The sequence below is a fragment of the Protopterus annectens genome, chromosome 6.part0, assembly GCF_019279795.1.
Source record: "Protopterus annectens isolate FY-2018-M chromosome 6.part0, PAN1.0, whole genome shotgun sequence".
In the NCBI taxonomy this organism is placed as follows: domain Eukaryota; kingdom Metazoa; phylum Chordata; order Ceratodontiformes; family Protopteridae; genus Protopterus; species Protopterus annectens.
This window is the reverse complement of record NC_056737.1, coordinates 1,865,359,540-1,865,383,493: the sequence shown is the minus strand read 5'-3', so window position 1 is coordinate 1,865,383,493 and position 23,954 is coordinate 1,865,359,540.

The window sequence follows — 23,954 nt, the reverse complement described above, 5'->3', positions numbered from 1 at the left end:
ACTCCACTAGTAACTAGTGTCATTGTAGCGTAGGTCTCCCAATGCTATCTTCCCAGAGTATGACTGTCAGACATTTGCCTATCCACAAGCTAACATAACACTCTGTACATGACGTACAGTTTTCAGCAAGGCCTGCTGACCTAATTTTGTCATACACCTTGTCAAGACATGGTTGGTGGAGAGAAACATATGTCCAACATCCATTGCATAGTGTAATAGTCAATGGCTTCTGGCAGTTACAGTTGGTAAGTATTATCTGGCCTTGAGCAAAAGTGTTTGGTCCAGTGTTAGCAGGTGTATGACAGTATTAGTGCTCGCATCCATGCTAACTCCTATCATGGCATTTCAGGTAACATGACTCAGAGATCTGGGGACACCACTTGGCACTACATGCTAGTTGCTCTCTGTGCAAGTAAGCATTGCAGTTAGTTGTAGCATATTTATTTTTATTTATTTATTTTACATTTGTTGGCTGGGCTAGTCTAGCTGGATACATGTCCATATTCAGTAGAGGCCCAGGGAGATAAGCTCCAAGCATTAGTAAATTACAAAAAAGATTACAATAGTTAAAAATGACTAAATTCAAATACAAAGAAATTAAAAAAGATTTAAGAGAATCAAAAATTGTTTCTGTGAATAATAGCTCGCAGGCTGTGCAAGGTTTGAAATACAATTGGGTACAAGGACACTCAGAATTCTGAAGTAATGATTAGTAGGTCTGAGAAAGAGAAAGAGAGAGAGCAGAAGAAGGCAAGAATCACAAGGGCTAGAATAAGGTTAGATTCTATGGAGTAAAGCTGTAGAGGGGACAAAGGTTAGAAGGAAGGGGTATAGAAAAAAGAGCATTAAGGGGGAAAAAGTAGGGTTTAGTCTGGTTTAGAACAGGGACACAGCCAATGAAATTTCAGATGTTCTTTGAGATGTTTCTTGAAGAGTGGTGTGGATGAGAGAGATGTGAGTGTACTAGGAAGATTGTTCCAGATTTTACCCACAATGTTAGTAAAAAGTGAGTCCCCAGCTTTATTGTTTGATTTAATATTGGAGATTAATAGCTTATTTGCTGAGCGAAGTGTTGCAAGATTTCTATATGGGGAGATCAGGGTAGAGATAACTGGGGTATTGTTTGGGTGATGAAGAATATTATGTGAGATAAGCAGTTGCTTATACAGTAGATGATTTTGTAGTTCTGACCATCCAAGTTGTTTAAGGTTGTGACAGTGGTGGGTTCTGAAAGGGGTGGCAGTGACAAATCTAGCTATGTTATTATAGCTAGTTTTAAGCTTGCTTAGATTGTGTTTTGATAGATTGATGTATCTGGCAGAAGCATAGAGCAGAGTAGAAGTGAGATGAGTCTGGGCAATGGAGGTTTTAGCTAGTGGTGTGAGGAAGGGTTTGATTCTATACAGGGAGCCTAGTTTTTTATTGACAGTCTGTATAGTATTGTTGATATGTTTGTCGAAGCTGAGGTTATTATCTATGGTTATGCCCAGTAGGCATGTAGTAGTGTCAGGGGAAATAGTAGTTCCATTGTTAGAGATAATTGTGAAGTGGAACTCTGGTGACTTTTGAGTGGGGGCAAAAAGTAATAATTTTATTTTTTTAGGGTTAAGGAGGAGGTAGTGATGGGTGAACCAATTTTCAATGGTGTTAAAAACTGCTTGAGTAAGGGTCTGAAGAGAGATTGATGACTTAGCAGTACAGATTAAAGTAGAATCATCAGCGTACTGTATGCATGTGGCTTGAGGAACAACAGTATTTAGATCATTAATAAAGATAGAAAATAGAAGAGGGCCGAGGATAGAGCCTTGAGGGACTCCAATGTTTACAGGGAGGGGTGTGGAGAGATTATTGTCCCAGAGCACTGCTTGTTGTCTATTTTTTAGATAGGATGTAAACCAAAGTATTGCTTGTGGGTCAAGAGATTGGGCTTTTAGGACATTGATTAGTAAGTCATGGTTAACCATATCAAAGGCTTTTGATAGGTCAATGAATAGTGCAGAAGATAGAGAGTTATTATTTTGATTCTTGTTAATACAGTCAGTAAAAGATAGAAGGGCGGTAGTTGTACTATGAAAGGGCCTAAATCCATGCTGACAGTTGGCAAGTAAGTTATTGTGGAGCAGATGTTGGAGTAGTTGATGGTGAATACATTTTTCCATTATTTTGGCTAATGGAGAGAGTAATGCAATTGGTCGGAAGTTGGAGATATCAGTGGATTTGCCTCCTTTATGTAAGGGGATTATATGGGAGACTTTCCATATGGATAGGATGTTACCTTCTATGATTGTTCGGTTTATAAGGATGGATATGGGATATGCTATGACTTTGGAAGCTATTTGAAGGTATTCTGCTGTTAGGTGGTCAGCAAAAGGGGTGCAAGGTTTGAGTTTTTGAAGGAGTTTGCAGATAAAGGATGTTGGCACAGGTTGTATATGGAAGGGAAGTACTGAACTGTTTGTGTTTTGTAAAGTGCTGGGGGAAATGGGAGATAGTGTGTTTGCAAGAGTTTGTATAGTTTCTGTGAAGTAATTATTAAAGGCATCTGCTATTTACAAAGGGTTATTATGGGGAATTGAAGATGGGGCTGGAGTTTTGGTATGTCCTGGATGGAGAAGTTTATTAATGTTTGACCAAAACTTTTTAGGGTTATTTGGGTGTGATTGTTGATGGTGGAGATAGTAGTTTTTCTTGTCTAAGATAATGTAATTTTTGATTGCATTTCTTAGCTGTTTAAAATATAGGTGGTCAGCAGCGCTCTTAGTGGCTCTCCATCTGGCCCATATTTTGTTCCATAGGAGTATTTTGTCCTTTGTTTGTTTTGTGAGACATGGAGCTGTTTTAGTCCTAACTCGGGAAGAGTGAAGGGGGGCATGGAGATCTAGGATTTGTAGGAACTTGGCATTAAAGTAAGAAACTGCTTCATCTAGATTGAGTTGTTTCAGAGGTGACCAGTTACAGGCCTTTAGTTTGTTCTGAAAGCTCTCTGCTTTAAAGTGTTTTTTGGAATGATAGGTTATAAATGTGTTATTAATAGGTGTATGAGCAAGAAGAGAGTCATGCAATGTGTCTGTACAGAGCACAGACAAACACATTAGGGAAGTATAATATGTAGGCACTGTGTTGCTTAGTCATGCTGAGGCTCACTTGCCCAAATGATGATCCAGGTCCTTACCTACAATGCCCTGCAGCAGTGTCTTTACATCCCCACACAGGGAACCAACATATTGCATCATATGTGTACCAATATGGGTGACCACTAGAGCCCCCCAAATGTGAGGTCCTCCCTGGTGGGATCTGGCCACAGATCAGTCTCCTTAGAACTACCAGCACGTATCCCCTCTTGCAGACAATACAGACATAAATGTCAAGAAAGCCACGTATTACCTCCTGTGGAATAGTTGACATAGTATGACAGCACCTACTCCTTTAAATGGGACAGACAAGTATGCAGAGCTCTACACCCATGCATTATGTCAGCAGCATTACAACTAAATTACACAAATTATGTGACAGAAGGGACACAGGCTCATCATGGCTCAGCATACCTGACTGGTGGACAAGTGCCATTGTCAGGCTGTACAAGTACAAGTGGACAGTGCTGTGTGACAGTTGGGATGAGGGTGCCCCCTCTAACATGGAGGCACTACCTCCTCAGCTAACAGAAGCACATAGTGTTGTTGCAATGTTGTATAGACAAGATAAGTGACACAACTAGCTACCCACACAAAGCAGAACCACAATGTACAGTGTAGTTACATGTGTGACCTCAAAGGACAGGCCCAGATTGTTGATGACCTTATACTTCATGATGCCACATATGAGGGGTCTGTACTCATAGCTAACCTGTACTCCCATACTGTCTGCATCAACTTCACTCCCCTGTCCCCACCACATGTAAAACATTGCATTCCTACAACCTGCCCCACAACTTCCATATTCACAGAGCATTTTGTAACTGGCCTCTCAATGGAAGATACACATCATCTATTGCACATGCTAACATTCCAGACTGCATCCCATATGTGATCTGACAAGGATTACTAACACTATTGGGACACCTTGCAATCATACTGACACCACTGGCTGCACACCAGCTGAGTGGACAACAGCAACAGTTATAACCTTGCACAGTTGTGGTGCATCCACTGACCAATATAACTATACACATCTTTGTCTAAGTATCCATATCTGTATAACCATAGGGGCCATCATCATGGAGCTGATCAGCACACATATATGTGATCTACACACAATTGACTGTACACAGTTTTGATGTGTGACAGGGGGAGCATGATTGTTACATTTGGTGGACATATCTGAGGCAGTAACCAAGGATCTGGGTGAGGGTACATCAGGGCATACAACCCCCTAGACTGAGCCAAGCCATCTCACTATATCCTCCACTCAGGCAACATTTACAAAGCAACCATGTAGGCATCCATGATACTGTCATTGTAGGGGGGTCACTAACTGTCCCATAGATTGCACACATATGCAACATATGGACATCTGCCTTCAATAGCTGATTTGTAAGCAGCAGTGCTCAACAGCATGCAGTCCTGGGTCCTCTACTGTTTGTAATCCATTTGCCCACAATACACACAACTATTGAATGACTGTGGCTAATAATGTTGGCTGATGCCTGCAAACTGTGAGCACTCATATAGTCTCAGAGATATGTCACTATACTGCAAGAGGGTATTGTGAACACACGCCTGTTGACATACCAATTGCCATAAACTCCATGCAAATATATATGTAGTATAATTTCCATCAATTAGACTTATGTACCTGGTAAGTAGCACATCAGTTGAAACATGTGATATGCATACTCAGGGTTGAAAGAAATGGGCACACAGACCTGGCCACACAGGTTTACACATACTGTGCCTCTGATCACCATGTCTGTACAGTGGTATGGCAGGAATCATATGGCATAGCTGAGGCCACAGTCAGCTGTAAGTGACATACTCATAACCTCCAAGTACTCTTCCCTCAGCATGCCAATATCTGAGTGCAATAGCCATTTGTTGGTGTACCCTTCCAAACAGTACTAGCAATTGCACACAACAGTATGGTCCCTCACAAGGACACTTCATGTCTTCAATATGTGTTCAATGGGGATTGCCTGCAATGAGTGTCATTGTCACCCATGGCATATAGACTACTCAGAGGTGATCTGTGCCTTGCATACTGGGCAATGTGTGACCCTGATCGATTGCATATGCTGCTTATTGTAGGAGGCATTGGAGGCATAGTAGATGGATAACTCACTGTAAGGACATTAACCTTGTATGTGATGTTAGTACTAGTAACTATGGAAGAGATTTGCCTAGCAGACATAAACACACTCTTGAAACAGAACCCTGTCTAATGGCACACAGAGAACCTTAGTGCACCTTAGCACATACCATCTGTATGATTGGCTGGGCAACCATCATGTCAACACAGGATAACTGCCTGTGTCCCTTTTGGACTGGTGCAATATGCACTGAGCCTATAACTACAGGTATAAAGATGTCTATGATTGTGAGGGCAGTATGGCCATTATGCTAGTGAACTTCAAACCTCAAATGTCCTTTGGTTCCATAACCTGATGTAAAAGGCTCTAACGGGCTCAAACACAAACATGGCTACATTGAGGCTAGCACCACTTCCAATCACTGTGTACAGGACAGACCAATGCACACATGTAGTACAAGTTGGCTATTTGTAGATGAGAACACTTATATGTAATGGTACACACTACAGATCACAGTACATGGCTCACGCAACACATTTAACGTCTGCTAGTACTATCAGTTTAGGACATATTATGCTTGATGACATCAGCAGACCTTGTTATGGTCAGTCCTTTGTGGGGGGCCACATCACCTACTACAAATAAAATACTGCAAAACCCTACCTATTTCTAAGTTACCAAGGTGATCATAGTTATGCTGTATGGACCTATACATACACCAAGTAGTCCGGAGGGAGATTAAAACCTCTATCTATCTAGTCTTTTACAATATAGCTCACAATACTTATCACATGCACCACAGCTTAAGTCTTATACTACATTGTCAGCTGGAAGTCTTAAGGTGGATGGCATCATCAGGTGTTGTAGAAGATGGCAGTTTGGAACCCAGCAGCAAGTTACAGGGCAAAAAAGTGCATGACCATTGCAGGTGGATAGCCCATGAGGGCATGTCTGTTGTGCAGGGGGATATACATACATGCACCAAGTAGCCTGGAGTATGATTATAACCCCTACCTATCTAGTCTTATATATGATAGCTCACAGTTCTTATCGCACACGCCTCAGCTTAATTCTAATAATACACTCTCAGCTGGTAGTCTTGAGGTGGATGACATCATCAGGCATTGTAGAAGAGGGCAGTTTGAAAGCCAGCAGCAAGTTACAGGGCTAAAAAGTGTATAACAATTGCAGGTGGACAGCCCATAAGGGCATGTCAGTTGTTTTGCAGGGGGATTTACACACACACACACACACACACACACACACACACACACACACACACACACACACACACACACACACACACACACCAAGTGGCCTGGAGTGAGATTAGAACCTTTACCTATCTAGTCTTATACATTATAGAGCACAGCACTTATAGCACATGCCACAGGGTAAGTCTGTTGTATATGCATTTGCAGGAATAGTACTTGTGCATTACACAAACTAGGCTTGTGTTGAACAGCATCTGTGGCATGCAGAGTGATATTGCATCATGCTGTTCTCTGCACCGAGTATCCTAGCAGTGAGATAACTTATCCTAGCTATGTGTGTACAGTTACCAGTATGGTCATATGTGGCTGTTTGCACTTAGATAGGCAAACCTGTGGGCAGGAACAATGTGCCCTGTCCATGTGTACATTGACAACATTATACATTACACCACCTGCTCACCTTTGTCTGTCTATGTGGTGACATCCAGCAGGCACAGGGGTTTGTAGGTAAGTGGATTATGTACTGCTGTGCCCTTAGTTTGGATCCTTTAAGCAAGAATATGAATGTGTGATAGTGCAGATTTACTTAACATTATTAGGGTATGTAGGACAATACAGACATCCACACACAGTTATGTATGAAACAGGGATGTATATATAAATGTAGCTGTGTATGTGTGTGTGTGTGTGTGTGTGTGTGTGTGTGTGTGTGTGTGTGTGTGTGTGTGTGTGTGTGTGTGTGTGTGTGTGTGTGTGTGTGTGTGTGTGTGTGCGTGTGTGTATGCATGTGTTTGTGTATGATATGTGTATGTGTTATGTAGATATATGGGGATAGTCTATGTATCATTTTAATATATATAGCTATATATATATATATATATCAGTATATATATATATCTGACACTACATAGCACTAGATATACTATGTATGTGAGAAAGAGACAGTGACAGATGGATATGTATACATATATGTATGACATATCTATATATAACAGGTAATTTTGATGAAGGGGGCAACAGAATTGCATTTATTTTAACTAAGTGTACGGACATGCCCAGTGGGACTGTCAGTACTTATAAACTGACTCCAGGCTACACCTACCTGTACTCCAGTCCTAGATTTTGTGTGTTACAGATAATGACATCTGTCCCTGTTTCTGCAGTACTGCACTTCACTCAAAATGTCCATGGCATTCCCCAGCTGTCTGCTGTACTTAATATGTGACTGAAGTTCATAATGTTACACCACACTCAGACTGAAAGTCTGTGAAATCACCAACATAATAATAACTCACATGCAAAAGATGTGAATGTCTCCAGATTAGAACCATGAACACCATCACCCATGCTAAATTTCCTAGTCCACTGAGCCACACAGGCTGCCAGACAGACAGAAGTCATTCGTTATACAATCAACAATATAAATATGTACGTTGTTATTCCTGCATTATGTGAGACATATGATGTGCGATCAAGTTCTGTGTTACAGACCTGGGATTGCCTGGTCTGCTGATATATCATTGCTAACTTACTGTCAAAGTAGTTATATGGGAACACCTCTGTGTTGGGGGTGGGGAAACAACAACACATGATCAGCTGGGATAGACAGTAGTCCAAATATCATGTGACCCCACTGTTTAACATCTCCATTGACTGATGTAGTGAACATTCCAACCATGAGGCCTAGTGATTATTAGGGAATATATACTATTGGACTGGGTATATGTAGTCCCATGTGGATGTTACTTCTACCGATCGCTCTACCTGATTGCATGAGCTTCACCTGGTTATCAGGTGATTTGCATGCCATGGAACTTCCCACATTGACGTGTGCATGCGTACCGCTGAGCAGTGCTTACTGAATATAAAACATGCTTACTTTTGTGTAAGCAGAATGGCATGATTCCTACACAGTAAAATAAAATGTGTAGGCTATATTAAATTCCCTCCAGTATCAGAACCAATCCTTGTCATGCTCATACTCATCATCAGGACGAGTATTTCATATATTCAGCACTTTCTACTTATAACGTATCTATCTTGTATACTTCCGTAAAGTAACACATCATTGAAACTCTTAAAAGGTATGCATGCATTAATGGACCTGTGAAAAATGATATATATATTAATGAACATGTAAATTATATTTAATAGTATTTGATGGAGATTTTCTACCCTGTGCTCTGATGAAAATGGGACCTATCCACTTGAACTTTCCTAATCGACAAAGACAAATAAATAAATACATTTGCTTTTAAGCACTTGTGACTGGTATATATTTATTGAAGAGTTTGTATGCACTGTTGCTTAGCTCAGAAGAGAGAAACCATCATTAATACATATGAATAATAAGCTGCAGGGCACACACCTTTGAAAACCACTTTGACTACTAGTGAAAATTATAGTATTTGCTAGGGTCTATATCAGTTCACCGAAACGGCTGAAGTTTGAACACCATATGTTCGAACTTCTAACCACGAAGTACAAAAACATTGAAGTCTTAGAACAGTGATTTTTTTCCCAGGGAAAAAAATCGCTGTTCCAAGAAACACACACACAACACAAGCACACCAAAAAAAAACAGTAATCCACACACAAACACTTAAAATTCTGCATCTAACCCTACACTAAACTGTACATACACTACTATCTATCCACTTATCTTAACCCAAACCCTAACCCTAAGGTCCGTCACTATCACACACTCACCTGACTCGCGCCCTAACCCTAACTCACCTATCCCGCCCTAATCCTAAAGTCTGTCACTATCGCACACCCACCTCACCCGCGCCCTAACCCTAACTCACCTAACCCACTCCCTAACCCTAACGTCCACACAATCTCACACTTATCTGAACCCAACCCGTAACTTCCCACTACAGTCCTGATAATCGCGAAGCCACAGAAACGGCCCACCAAATTCTTTCCTAGGGAAAGAATTTGGTGTTCCACGGCTTCGCAATAATCAGTGTTTCAACTTCTCAGTTCAAACATCTGATGTTTGATCGTCAGCCATTTTGACGGACTGATATAGACCCTATTTGCTACAGGTAAACATTATAAACACTGAGGAATAAGAAACTGTTGAGCATACATCTTTAAAAACAACTTTGGCCAGCTACCAGTGAAAATGAATGGCAAACTTAGAGGAGACAGGTAACTCAAAGCCCCTGACTCTACTCAGGATAGTGGCAGTACTGCCAGGACCAGGAAGACAGCTGTGGAGAATTGGGGAATTCTTCCAGCTTTCCTTAGAGACTGCATGCATGGGTGAGTGCATGAAAATAATACTTTGTGTGAAAGGCAGTTACAGGGATAGATAGGCAATGGGAAGCATATGTTCACAGAGAGAGCAGCATGGTTCTATAAGTAAATGGTGGGCAGTATAAAGCAGTTGTGAAAGTTGGAGACCCATACTTTGGACAGTAGTGCATATTCTTGCCATGCTTTTCAGCCAAAGTTGAATTTTGTGGATCAATCATTAAAACAGACTGGGTAACAGCATCTAAATCACATTTTTGTGGCAGAGTTGCCACTACTTCTTCACACAAGTTTTTAACAATATCTTCCTAATGGCTCCCTTAAGCTCTTGGGTAGTTTGTTTAAATATGCTCTTACAGTAAGTAAAATGAGGCTTCATACAAGCATTAAGTAATTTCTTCCTCTTGTTAAATAACATATTTATTCCGGTGTTCCACTACTAGAGTTTGTTTTAATGTTTCTCATTATGTTTGGTGCAAATAAGGGCTACTTTAACTATACAACTATTTAAATGGATTGGGAGTAGAAATCAAAGACAGGCAGTAGCTTTAGCCATTGGAGGATAACTACTCTAGAATTTATTTAGTTCAACAAGTAACCAAAAAAGGTTTGCTTTTTAGAAGCCCTAACATAGTGTTTTTTGCAGGGGAAGTACCATCAGTTTTAAAGGAAAATAACACTGACTTGTAGCCTGATTTAAAAAAGTAAGATGGCATATATGGAGATGGGCAAGCTAGTGGCCAAATTTGTGTAGATAAGCTCAAGATATTGGGACTCCTAGTAGGACAGTAAGCTATATGTAAAAGACAGCAGTCATAATGTCAAGGAAACATTGCACAAATTAGCCATTGGCAATCTAACCTTGCCAGTTCATTAATAGATAGTTGAAGTCCCATAGTAGAAAGGTGTTGGGTTTAATGGTGATTTCAGCTAAGATGTTGTGGCAGCTATTATGCTCAGATGGTGACACGGATGATATTCTATAGCTAGTAGTAATTAAGTTGATTTGAACACATTAGAGTTCAAATGCAATGTCACGAGGAATCTGTCATGAGGTAACAACATGCTTGACAAACACTGATACTCTCCCACAATTGCCAGTAAGTCTGAATACTTTATAGGCACTAAACCCAGGAAGTGAAGGAGTGCTTTCATTGTTTTGAAGCCATGCCTTTGTAACTATACATACATTAATGTGTTCAAGTTGCAAGAGATCCTAAAGTTCAGGCTTTTGTGTGTGTGTGTGTGTGTGTGTGTGTGTGTGTGTGTGTGTGTGTGTGTGTGTGTGTGTGTGTGTGTGTGTGTGTGTGTCTGTATTTTGTTTAGATTTCTGGCATTGAATAGAGACATGTATTGTGTTCCAGTTTACACTTTATTAGGTGGGAAAGTCAAGAAGATGGACTCTGACTAAAAAAAGACACTATGGAGACAGCAAAGGCATAAGCCAGTATACAAAATCATTGGTAAGAAAGGTGAAGACCATCCCTGGCAAAGCAGAAAGACTTGCTAGCCATCTTATCCTATCTTGATACATAGTGGATCCCATTAGAATGACACCAGCTACATAGCTAACAACTAAAATCAATTATCTTGTCTTTGAATCTTGGCATCATTCTGGTTAATGGCAAATTACCACTCAAGACCAGTGTACTTCTTAATTCAAACACAAGCACACAAAGCTCAATCATATCCTTCTGCATGTTACTCAGGGTACAGTGGCTAAGGTCGTTTACCATCCCCACCCCATGTCGACCACTATCAGGTCTTAATCATATTTGTCAGAATGGCTGGTTCTAACAGCCCATGATAAGTTCCAGATTCTGGCTCCAGAAAGATAGCTGTCACCCTATTGTTATCCAGGCTAGTGAGTTGGAGTCCGTATACCTGGCAATAGAGTCTCCTATTTCTAAAATATTTCCATAGCTAGATGCAGTCTCAGTGGGCCTTAAAAGCTTAGAGTCTGCAGTCTTATGACTCACAGAGGTATGGATATTGGTTGTGTATGTGTGTAGGGTGGCTGTGTTGCTGTATGAACTAATTGTTAAAGTTTCTAAGTCCTTAACATAGTGTGAATTCATGGAGGTGTCTTGCCCTATGTTTGTTTGTGTGTTGGGTTTAGCAGACATGTTCTGAAGTGAGAAGATAATCTCCAAGTTAAGTAAATAGTAAATTAAGTAAGATTTTAGACTGGGAAGAAATGACTGAGATTTTGTAATGACTAATGCAGATGAAGGGGTATAGAAAAACACAATGGCTTAATAACTTAACTTTTGGTATTATGGATTGGACTGGAAAATGATGATAATATCCTGCTTGTCTAAAAGACAAAAGAACTGTAGTATTCTCAAGTGCAAAATGAGCAATATGAAAGGGACAGACATATACACGAGAAAAAAGAGAATAAGTAACAGGCGTCACATTTAAATCAGTCAACTTTACCAAATAGGCTAATTTGGTTTCTACCAAACTGGAAGCAACAATTAGCACAGCCAAATCCAATGAATGCGGGTGCATCAACTGTAATGCTAACCTACTTACTCCATGTGAATAGTTCCAAAGTGCAGTAAGTGCAAAGTTAAAAGTTTCAGTGCACTATCAGTAAGCAGTTAGTCAAAAAGTATATCTACTAGCCAAAGCAGTAACAGTGCATAAATGCAGCAACAATCAGTTACAAATATAATAAGCTAATTTAGTTTTTGTCCACCTGTATCAGTAATTGACAAAACAGTGATATTGTCTAGATATTATCAGTAAAGTACAACAGTGTAACGGCAAAAAGGCGCAACAGTGCAGTATTATTTAAACTTAATGACATTAAAGTAAGCAGAACATTTCAGACAAGACTACCAGACAAAATACAGTCAGTAAGTTAATAACTTAGAAAGAGACAATGACTTCACTGTAAAATCAGTCACATTTATTTAAAGCTAGTGAAATGTATATTATCTATAACAAGAATGAAGACATTGACTTACCTGCTGTAGACTAGGCTCCTATGCTGGTACCTAAGTAGGCTAGTTGGAAATGTGGTGCTTGCATAGCAGTATACCCAAATGAGCAAGCCTCTTGGTATTTATAGTTTCTAAAGGTCTGCCCCTGCACTCCATACTTCATTAGTATCCAAGTGCAAGTATCTGTCAGTCGGAAGCCTCTGGATAGAAGACTGTTGACCAGGTCCTACGAAGCCATGGAAGTACTTGCAATGTGTGAATAAATAGGAACCAAGATGGAAAAGGGCTCTGTAGTCTTGTTTGCCTTTTCTGTAATCTTCTTGACTTATGAGCAGCCCAGTTCTGAAGGGTACTAACCTGAGCAAAACTTCTGGTAGTTACCGTCTGAAAGGCTCTGTCCCCTGCACAAATTGCCCAATCAAAATGCAGCCACTGCTACTGCAGAAGCTGGCCAATCAAAAACAGGCACTCCAGTCCTTCACTAGAAAACAAGCTTAGGTGTTTGTCATGTGGTAGCCTCTGTTCTTCCTAATGGCTGTAATACTGTGTACCCTGTCCTAGGAAGATGATCAAGTCTTTGTTGTGCTTGGATGGGAAAGGCTTTGCAGTCTTCTTCTCCCTCTCTGCAGCCTTCTGGTCTTTGGAGCAATTCAGCACTGACAATACTCCTTTCTGTACACAATCTATTCAAATGAGACTCTATTTTTAGGAGGATTTGTTATTTACTATTTATTTATTTATTTATTTATGTATTTATTTATTTATTTATTTATTGACATTTGATTACCAGGAAAGTCTGATTGGGTAGAAGCCCATTTTTAGTGGAGGCCTGGGGAGAAAAGCTCCAAATGATTACAAAATATTTAAGAATAGTAATTTTCCAATTTAAAAAAAAAAAATCAAACATAAATATCTTCAATTTAAATAATTATAACAAAATTAGACATAATATAAAAACAGTGGTTAAGAATCAATACAAGGTATATGATAACTATTTAATATTTAGAAAAATTATAGACAGTTTGTAGAGAAATTAAAGGTAAGTTAGTGTAATACCAATAGGAATTGCAATATGATGTGAGGGAGAAACAGGCTTATGGTATGTTTAGAGAGAAAGTCAGGGAAGAGAATTAGATAGCAATAAGGAAGTAAGTGAAGAAGGAAGGGTAAGGAGATAAGATTGTTATATGTCTAAAGTTATTAATGTCTGTTGAATTTCATCCTTTGTGCAGAGGGATAATATGTGACTTTTTCCAGAAAGGGGGAACATGGGATTCTTGGATTGACCTATTCATAAGGATTGAGAGAGGATAGGCACTGCTATTGGCTGATATTTTTAGGTACTCACTTGGAAGGTCTTCAGCTGAAGAAGAGCACAGTTTAAGTTTGTATAAGAATAGTTTTATATAGGATGTGGGCACAGGTTTGAAGGTAAAAGTGGATATGGTGATATGTGGCTGTTGGGCAAGGTTGGGATTAGATGTTGAGGAATCCTTTGTTCAAGATTCTATACTATCTGTACAAAAAAGAGTTGAACTGTATTGCAGTTTCAAGTCATGCGTTATCAGGAGAGGTGTTTGAGTGGAATTATTGGCCAGGATGTAATATTCCTTTAATGGATATCCAAAGCTTTTTAGGGTTGTGCTTAGTATTATTCTGAAGTTTATTATAGTGTAGTTTTTTGTTGTTGTGTATTTGCTTTTTAGTCTGATTGCAAAGCATTCTGAAGTTTTCAAGATATCAAGGTGTTTAAATTTTTGCCATTCTTTCCATGATTTGCTGTATCCTGCATTAGCATTCTAATCTTTTTGGATAGCCAAATTGCATTATTTGTTTTCAGTATCTTCCTTCTAGCAGGTACAAGTCTGTTTAGGATATTTAGAAAAGTTGCACTGAATTTAATTACAACATCGTCAAAGGGGAGAATTTTTAGGAAGTCCCAGTTAATAGACGATAGTGTAGTAATGAACATTTCTGGGTTAAACTTGGAAAGTTTATGTGGTGTTTTATAAATATAGGTTTAACTGGATGTCTGAGATGTCTAGTCATATAGATTAGGAGATAATCACTGAAAGAGTCTGACATTGTACCTGTGATGGAGTATTTGCTAGAGTCTGATACTAGGAGTCAGTCTAATAAAGAATTTGATATCTTGCTATAATGTGTGGGGCTATTAATTACTTGTACTAAACCATATAAATCCATGCTAGATGTAGGGGCAGTTGCAGTTTATGTCCAATAAATTGACAGTCACATCACCTAGTAGTATTTTTTTGTGGAAATGTTATGGATATCCAATGCAGAATATCATCCAGTATAGGTGTATTGTTGCCAGGAGGGATATAAAGGACAGTAATATATATTTGCTCATAGTTGTTTATTTATTTTATTTGTATTTATTGCATTTGTTTACTGGAATGGTCCACTGGGCCTAGGAGAAACCATTTTCGATGGAAGCCTGGGGAGAAAAGCTCCACACAGATTGAGCTGCACATACATAAAATAATAAACAGTACAGAGTATATACAGTCATAATACTTGGAATAGAATGAGCACAGGTGCAGAATTGACAGGACATATTTACAATGTGAGTTAGGTTACAAGAATTAAACAGTACATACATGAATATAACATACAGTATAAAGTATAATCAATCACAGTGCTTGGAATAGTATGAGGACAAAGTACAGATTACTTACATACACAGTTCATATTTGCATTGTACAATTCCATTATGCAAATAGAGTATCGGTTGAGTAATTATTAAGTGATGGAGGTTTGTAAACATGTTCAGTGGAATCTCGTGAAGACAGAGAAGTGCATATGAAGTCAGTTATGGTAAGTGAGAGATACAGGTGTAAAATGGAATAAGGTATAGAAAATAGAGGAAGGAGTCAGGTTTTGGGGAATGTTTTACTGGCACATGTACAAATCCAAAGATATGAGAGGTGTTGTCTGAAGGTTTTCTTAAAGAGGGCAGGATTTCTGGTGGTTCTGATTGAAGGTGGAAGGGAGTTCCACAGTTCTGAGACAGTATAAGAAAACACCATCCAACCAGATGAGTGCTTTGGCTTATCTACTATGTGCAGCAGTTTGTTTTCTGATCTAAGAGGTTTATTTGGGTGATACATGGTCAGCAGGAAAGAAAGAGAGGGGCAGGATGATGATTAGTGTATGAGTTTATGTGCGGTAGTTAGCTGTAGATACGTGAGGTGGTGCGCAAGTTTGAGTCAGTTTAATTGAAGCAGAGATGAACAGTGGTGGGTTGAATATTTTGCATTAGTTACAAATTTTGCAACTTTGCTGTAACGTGAGTCTAGATTGATTTTCAGGGAGGACTGGATGTTGGTATGGGTTGGGGCACCATATAAGAGAGAAGGTAGTAGGAAGGAAGAGGTGAGAGCTTTTCTTTGCAATGAGATTAAGGAAGGTGTTGTGTCTGTACAGTAAACCTAGTTTTTGGTGTGTTTTTTATTTTTGATGTTGCTGTGGATATGTAGTTCAAGTGTTAGGTTGTCATCTATGATGACACCTAACAGTTTAGTACTTGGAACGACTTCAATTATAGTGTTGTTTTGTGAGTGGACAGAGAGTTCATTCCTGTTAATAGGGGTGTTTTTTTGGGGGTGAATATTCAAAGTTTAGTTTTATTGGAGTTTACAGCAAGGTGGTTACTGGACATTCTAATTTCCATTGATGTAAAGGCATCTGGGGTAAGACTTTGTAGCTCAGATGTGGATTTGGCAGTGCAGATGATTGTAGAGTCATCTGCATATTGGATGACAGTGCCTTGTGCAAGAGTGGCTTGGAAGTTGTTAATGAATATGCTGAATAGGAGGGGGTCCAATATGGATCCTTGCGGTACACCTGTAGTAGTGTTTAGGAATGGTGAGAAGGAGTGTTGCCATTTGGTGGATTGTTGCCTATTGGAGAGATAGTTTGAGAATCAATTTAAGGTTGAGGGTGAGATACCAAGGTTGGAGAGTTTGGAGAGAAAAAGGGGAAGGGATACAGTGTCAAAAGCCTTTGATATGTCAAGGAAGAGTGAGGAGACAAAGTTACCAGATTCACGAGCCCTATTTATGGTGTCCCTAAAGGAGATGAGAGCTGTGGTAGTGCTGTGACCTGGCCTGGAGCCATGCTGAGTGGGAGAAAGGATTTGTTTGGAAACCAGAAGATTAAGAAGCTGGTTGTTAACACATTTTTCTAAAATTTTGGAAATGGGAGAAAGAATAGCGATTGGTTGAAAACTGGAGATATCTGAGTTGGTGCCACCTTTATGAAGTAGAAGGACATAAGCTTTTTTCCAGATAAGTGGTACAATTATTTATTTATTTATTTTGAGGACTGCTATAACAAGCTCTGCTCAACTGAATGTTGGTATTGGATTGCTGTAAGGAGAAATGTGGTAGGTATTGGGAAATAATAAAGCAATATCTCCACCTTTCTTCTTTATGCAGTTGTTATGGATGATATTATAGCCAGGAGGTGTAACTTTAGAGTTGTTTATGCTGGGTTTAAGCCAAGTTTCAGTTACAGCAAGAACTTCAGTTCTATGTTGGATATTGTAGTCATATCACTGTACAGGAAACTGATGAATATTAACACTATTCTGCATGTAGACAAATGTCATATTAAACATGTAATTGATAATATTCCAAGCATACATTTTATAAAGGATAAGAACATTTGTCCCAGTCTCCTTCCATAAACACAACACACCGAATAACATTTGACAACCTTTATTAAAACTTCCATAACATAACTTTGATTACAAAAATTTGTTAAATACAATTGGACATAGTGTAGTCGTTTCTAAACACTGCATAAACATCTTTGCAATGTTAATCAGGACAGTGTATCCACTCATCCTGCCCCAGTAAGCAGCCCCCATACCTTTGCTCACTTACTTTACTTATAAACATCCTTATAATGTTAACCAGGGCAGCATACCTGCTCATGCTGTCCAGTAAGCAGTGTCCATATCAAATATTAATCAGGACAGCATACCTGCTTATCTGACCCAGTAAGCAGCATCCATACCTTTGCTCACTCACTAAACCATTCACTGAATTACCTTCAAACCAAATAAGCAGCGTCCTTACCTTCGCATGCTTATCTATTCAACAAAACTCCTTGAAATGCACCACCAGACACCAGAGGGGGAACAGAAGAGGGCAAGCCTGTCCCTTTTCTCTGCCACCAGCCTGCCCAGGCTGTTCCCCCTCACCACCAACTTCCATCAACTAGCCACCCTTATAAGACCAAACATCATTCAGTGTACAATAATTACCAGGACATTACCAGCCCTTGGCAATTACCTAATGCTTACCAAAGCATCACTTGCCACTGGAGCAAAATACTCAACCCCAACCACCAATTTAAAGCAATTGCATATCACCCTTCCCAAACAATTCCTTTTACTTGCCCAATGACATGCAGAGCCATTTAGCAACTGCCTTGCCAACAAAGCTAACCATATCAAAAGTAAGGCACCTAAATCACATGATGGCTTTAGCAGTCTGACCCCTCTGTACTCTACCAATTCCCTTGAATGCCACCAACAATATACCAAACTGAAAATGCCCTATGCTACAGGTCACAGCCAGATTATACCAGACTGAAAATATCCTATGCCACCTGGTCAACACAAAATTAGTGGCACACCAACCCCATCTCCCTTTTTGAAATGAAACTACATCAACTATAAACCCTACCCAAGTAACCCACTCAAACTGGCCAAATAAACATGTCATACATCTGCAAGAAATCACCAGTGCCAAAACTGTAATGTGCCAAATTACCTAATACCCTATAGCCTCTCCAGCACTTAAAACATCCACAAAACAAAAATCATTACCTTTCAAGTCCATTTCCATCAGGGCATTGACTGTTACTCACTCAACACTCCATCTGTAACCTCAATGTACCCACTCAAGTGATCAGGACTTCCATTGAAACCTGCATTCAGATTTAAAACATGCAGCAAAACCATTCTCACTATGACAATCATCTAACGTGATCTAGAAGTCTTCCTGTACAAGTATATCCAATATTCAGTAACTAGCAACATAGCAGCATGGAAGAAAACCTAAGAGTACCCAGTGAAACCCACACAAACACAAGGAGGGCATGCAAGGCCTACAGCACTGGCCGATAATCAAACTGGAGAGCCTCTAGCTGTGAAATGACACAAACTGCTGCACCAATTCATCCCATGATACTTAAATATTAAAAGTCTTAATTCTACCATGGATTGTACATTATCCTGTAACACAAATCAAATGAGGTCATAAAATGCAATACTTATTCTAGAGTTAAACAAAAAGTTGGTTGTGCTTCTTTCTTTTTCTTCCGAATCACTGTGCTTGCCTTTTAACCTGTCCATTTCTGATTACTCACCCAATGACCCCACTGCTTATTCGACACCAAAGCATGATCTGTGAACTCACTGTATCTCACCACTGGAACTCAACACACCATCATCTACAAAGAAAAGGACAAAAATTAAATCCTCTAATATGTAAGGAGAAGGATCCATCTTATACCCACCTATTCCAAACTACAGCCACAGCGTTCCAAGGCCCCATCTGCAAGACAGAAAAGACATGTAAATCATCCAAATACATAACACACATTCCAAGACATCTTCAAGGACAACCTATCCTGCCAACCCAGGAAGGAATGTACCACCACCACCCACCTCTATGACAAAGCAGCCAAAACTGAAGCTATGCTTCGAATGCCCTATCAAATAGCCTCGTCCTTCTCTTCTGTCCCATTTCACTCCCTCATTCCACAAGATCCTAAGGCTCTCCTAACTCCTTCTCTGTTTCTATACCATTTGCTTATGCTACTGCTCTGAATTAACCATTTGAAATACTAAGAAATCCAACTTAAATCCACAATCCCCATTATACCAACCGCACCAAATTATGAGTCAAAATCTAGCCAGTTCTGAGAAACTGTACAGTTAAGAGGCACGCAGAGAGTCTCCAAAACCTCCTTCCACTGCAATTACAACCTCTCATGCAATTAACCAGGTGCACAAAACAGTCCTGTGTAATTTTCCATTTCCATCTTTAATGATCTACTCCATCTTCCTAGACACCACCCAACCATGAAACTGCCCAGGATATAAACCTAACACAGAACATACTGCTATGCCACCTGCCAAATCCTTTGACAGTTTGGGTAAAGGCCTGCCCTGAGAACAACCCACTGTAGACTACAAGTGACCAGCATGGATGCCCTGTGCTGCTAACAGTTACTCACATGAGCACCACAGAGCCCTAAACTACTCCAAACAGGAACCACTCTCCACCAAATGCAGAACAAATCCAAACTAAATTAACATTAACAAAACAAATAACCCAACCCACCTCGTTTCCATAACCATATCTTCATATTGTAAATCAGAAGCCTTTGACATCACAGAAGGATCAGGACAGGAACATAAGCCACAGCAGGAACCAGAATTGACAGAGAGTTCTACTGGATGAATTACAGGACTACCAGGACAACTGGGACCACAGACAATCCAACTACCAGGAGCAGCAGCACCTTCACAGAGACCAGTTTCTTCAGGAAGACCGAGACCGACAGCACAGACATCAACCACCACACCAATACCAAAGACAGCACCAGTACCAGAACAAGAACGACTACCACCACCAGAGCTTGTCCCTCTTACCAGGTCCCCCCATACCACAACCACAGCGAGGAATACTACTACAACCCACCGAGATTCCAGAAAGCAGAGGAGGAATTCCATAGGTTTCATACTCTATCCACGAACTCCCAGGGAGGCAGGAGAACCAAACAGTGGACAGGGGTAAGGTAAATACAATAACTGGGCAATCCTGACTGGAACCTCGACTACAACCCAGGTCCCAGCCTCAGACGGAGGAACTAGCCACAATAACAGGTACAATAACAACAATAACAACAGGTACCACAATAACAGGTGCTCCACTTATCTGGAACCACTCTGATAAAGTGGCTAAAGAGGAAAAAAGTGTGTTGTCCAAAGGACTTACTTTTGTACTAAGCTGCAGGAGTGAGGTTGCTCAAGTACTGATAGACCTTAAAATGTTTGTGAGGAAACTCAACTTAAGAGTACAGTTTCATGGCAAAAGTAATGACACTGAAAATAAGCCTATTGATGAAACTATAAAAAGGCCTAGCAGCTATTTTCCACCACTACATCAAACACTAGCTGCTTACAAAGTGAAATGTGAGATGGATATCAGGAAACTGCTTAAAAACACTCCTAAGAAAAAACTTTATAACTTAACACAGGGAGAAAGAAAAGCATTGCTTGAGCTAGGCAATGATAAATCCAGGCATGTAATGAAGGCAGACAAGGGAGGAGGTATACTTGTGACTGATACCACTAGCTACAACCAAAAGATAGAGAACATGCTGGAGGATAACAGGGGTGTCTCTTGCTATCGGTCTACCGGACTGCAGCCCTCCCACCTAGAAAACACAAAAAAAAAATCTTTAAAACTAAAAAACAAAAACAGAAAAAAAAAAAAAAAGCACGAGTCCCGATTCCTCTGCGCATGCGCAGAGGCATTTGAAGACCTCAGACTGCCTTTATCAGCAGTCCGGAGATAGAGACAGACAGGTACCCAGCAATCATTGCTGCAAATGCACCCAGGAATCAGTGCGGTGATGACCGCACACAAAAGGAGGTCTGGACTGCTTCGGCTGCAGGCAGACCCAATGAGGACTGAGAGAGGTGAGCACTGAGCTGGCAGACCCAATGAGGACTGAGAGAGGTGAGCTGCTCTCGTGGGACATTCATTGCACGGGCTTGGCTTCATTCAGGAGGTAGGCGTTTTGGTCGCTGGCTTGATTGCATAGTTCATGGATTACTGCTTCAGGTCACTTCGTTCGTCTGGGACATACAGCAGGTAAGTGAAGGGTGTGTATGTGTCTGTGTGTGTGTGTGTGTGTATGTGTGTCTGTGTGTGTGTATGTGTAAAATTCCCCAGTTACTATATGCTGGTGGCTAGAGAGAGCAAATGGTGGTGGATAGAGATACTGTGTACCTTGGATGCAGGTGGCAAGGACCTGAATTCCCTATCCACCACCATTTCTAAAAAAAATTGCAGATTGTTGCCTCATATTTGTTCTGTTCCTCATAAAATCTGTGGTTTCTGTATCTACATTTTTCCTTGCAAAGTCTGTAGTGCAGTGGTGCACTGGTAACATTGCTGCCTAACAGCTACAGGTTCTCTGGTTTGATTCTTGGCTGGGGTGCCTTCTGTGTGGTATCTGCATGTTCTCCCATCTTGCAAAGATGTGTCTGGCATTTCGCTCTGCTAAAAATTGTCTTTTGCTCCAAGTCAGGCTAGTTCCCTGGTTAAATGTTTAAAAAATAACAGGCATTTGAATTTCAGACTTCAAATTCTTCAGAAAGTACATGGTAACACAAAATTTTCTAGCAGTTGTCTAAGTTTATAACATGGATATTTGAAATTTGTCCCTATTTTTGGGACTGTATTCCCCCATTATTGGCTTTGTTCAGGTATTTTGTGCTAAGGTTGAGAGTTATCTATGGTGAAAACTGTATTCATTGAATGTTTGAGGGCTGTATCCCCCCCCCATTACTGGCTTTGTCCACATGTTTTTTGCTAAGAGGTTGAGAGCTATAGTGAGAACTGAATTCACTGAATATGTTTGAGGGCTGTATTCCCTCCATTATTGGCTTTGTTCAAGTGTTTTGTGCCAAGAGGATGACAGCTATGCTGAGAACTGAATTCACTAAATGGTAACCAGCTGATTTGGCATAGTGGGTATGTTTCTTTGATTGTTTTGCACAGGGTCCCCTGGGTTAAAGACGTGGCAGCGAAATGTATGGTGGTAACACAGCATTTTATTCTAGCAACTTTCCAACATTATACAAGCAATGTTTAAAATGTGTCCCTGGTATTTGGGCTTTTGCCCCCCCCCCCCAATACATTTCGGCTTTTTCCAGATTTCTTGTGCTGTAAAGTTCAGAGATACAACTGCGTGTCGAGTAGATTTTTACAAGGAGTTGAGAGCTGCAGGGGAACAAAACTTTAGTGCTGCTTATTCTGAGTCTGCTTGCATTAATAGCACAACAGATAATATACTTGCTTTTGATGCAGAAGGCTGTGGGTTCTACTCCCACAGTAGATAGATGTATTGCTGATACTGTACTGTGTTGTAAAGTGGGTGGATGCTGCAGTCCTTTTTGGCAAAGATACCTAGAGTAGTAACTATGAACCTGAACCTGTTATCAGTTTGCCATACAGTCCCTATTGCGATATTACTAGCTTATTTTTTTTAATGCATGCAACATAGGCAATTTATTCCTCAAGGGCAACAGGCACTTTATTTGTAGATGAATAAACAGTGACATATAACGTTGTTTGCTAGCAGCAACCTCTTCATTGTTACAGATTTCTTTAATGTGGAATTATTTAGATGACTTTTACTACTTTAGAGATTGTGCATATTTACTGATACTGGTGGACTGTAGAAGGCTGAGTAGACTTTTATGATGGAAATGTTCTGAATTGGGTAGTTTTGTCATTGGTGCATGCATTTTGTTTCAGTGTTTCCTGGAAAAATGTTCAAAACAATAAATTTAAAATGCCGTTTAACAACTGTACTGTATTGTACAAGGAATATAATTTAGTAGAATCAGGAAGGTGTATCAAAGAGCACATGTATGTTTCATGTGCAAGGGGCCTATGATTTGAAAACAGCCCAAAGTTAATCTTTATCTGCCACTGGCAAAATGCATTTTCTTTGAATGTGGGTTTCAATGCTGTTTCATTGAATGTGATTTTCAAGGGCAGAGAAGTTTTTAATGCTAAGCCTGTTTTCATTGCGAGACTGCGTTGCTTTGTTTAGCAGATGTCTTAGTGTTTGTGCTGTAAAATGCAAAATAAAACTTTCAAATGAAATCCAAATCATCATAGAAGTAAAGCAGTATGCACATTAGTGTTTATGGTAAATGGAGTGAAATAGGTAATGGATCATTGGAATGGCTGCAGGGGGGAGGGCTCCATTCGACCATGATTTTGTGAGGGGGAAGGGCGGCAAACTCAAAGACAGGTCCAGCTGAACTATACCTCCCAACTGTCCAGATTTTCACAGAATGAATAGATTTTTGCTTCTTATTTTTGGTTTATTCCTCATAATATTTGTGGTTTTCTGGAAAACCGTTTAGGAATTAAGTCACTAAATAATGACACACTGAGTTTCAGACTTCATAACCTTCAGAAAAATGCATGCTAAAGTAAG